We start from the raw sequence: 1,143 nt of genomic DNA on the forward strand, positions 1-1,143 counted from the left end.
ACTAAACAAAAAAAGGGGATACAGATGAATGACCATTTTGTATCTGTGTATTCAAAATGGCTAGGATATGATATATAACTACATTCTCTTAATTCAGTGAATAGAGGGATTTGTTCTAATAGTGTTTGTAAATAGGATAACATGTCTGCATCTTGTACAACAAATAACCACTAGGAAGAGAGTATGCAATGTGTTAATTATTGAAACTCTCCTACCAATCTGACTTGAAACTGTCTCACTGCTATTTGTTTCTCAATAAAATTATGGGAAAGTAAAATAAAATAAATTTTTAAGAAAAGATAATAATATTAAAAAGAGAGACAATAACAAATAGTTAAGATTTCTTGAAAGCAAGTCATAATATTCAATCATAGGAGCTCTATCTATCCCGCGCCTTCCATCTGTTTCCATCGTTTGCTTCGGTAGCTCGTCAGGTCCCCGGCAGCCAGCATGGTGCAGCAGATCGAAAGCAAAGAGGCCTTTCAGGAAGCCCTGGCTGCTGCCGGAGATAAACTTGCAGTAGTTGATTTCTCAGCCATGCGGTGTGGGCCTTGCAAAATGATCAAGCCTTTCTTTCATTCCCTGTCTGAAAAATATTCCATCGTGTTGTTCCTTGAAGTAGACGTGGATGACTGTCAGGACGTTGCTGCAGATTGTGAAGTCAAGCACATGCCAACCTTCCAGTTTTTTAAAAAGGGGGAGAAGGTGAGTGAGTTTTCTGGTGCTAATAAGGAGAAGCTTGAAGCTACCATTAATGAGTTAGTCTGTGTTTTCTGAAGAACGTAACTACAGCTGTTTAAAACTTAATTTTTTTTTAATTTACAAAAAAGTAAGTATGGAAACTATATACCCAACTGCCATCTGATTATAAATAACAATAAAATATTAATTTTACCCTTTGAAAAATAATATTCAATCATATGTCCAATCTTACGTAACTATATCTGTTAATCTGAGCAATAGATTTGACAATAAAAATAGAAAATACATCAGCCATTGTTAGTCCGCTATTCTCATCTTGAAAATCTGTAACATAAGTACTGTTGTATGTTGCCCTGTTTCTGACTGTTGTTCTTGTCTTTGTTTTTACTCTTCAAAATAAAATAACTTGGGGCCGGGGAGATAGCTCAGTAGAATAAGAGC

The 1,143-nt window shown here is 35.5% G+C and overlaps 1 pseudogene; it reads left to right on the forward strand.

The window, feature by feature from the left end:
• The first annotated feature begins 382 nt into the window (after positions 1-382).
• Positions 383-777, forward strand: LOC101565644 (annotated as a pseudogene).
• The last annotated feature ends 366 nt before the right edge of the window (positions 778-1,143 follow it).

Source organism: Octodon degus, unplaced genomic scaffold, assembly GCF_000260255.1.
Source record: "Octodon degus isolate 3935 unplaced genomic scaffold, OctDeg1.0 scaffold00064, whole genome shotgun sequence".
NCBI lineage: Eukaryota > Metazoa > Chordata > Mammalia > Rodentia > Octodontidae > Octodon > Octodon degus.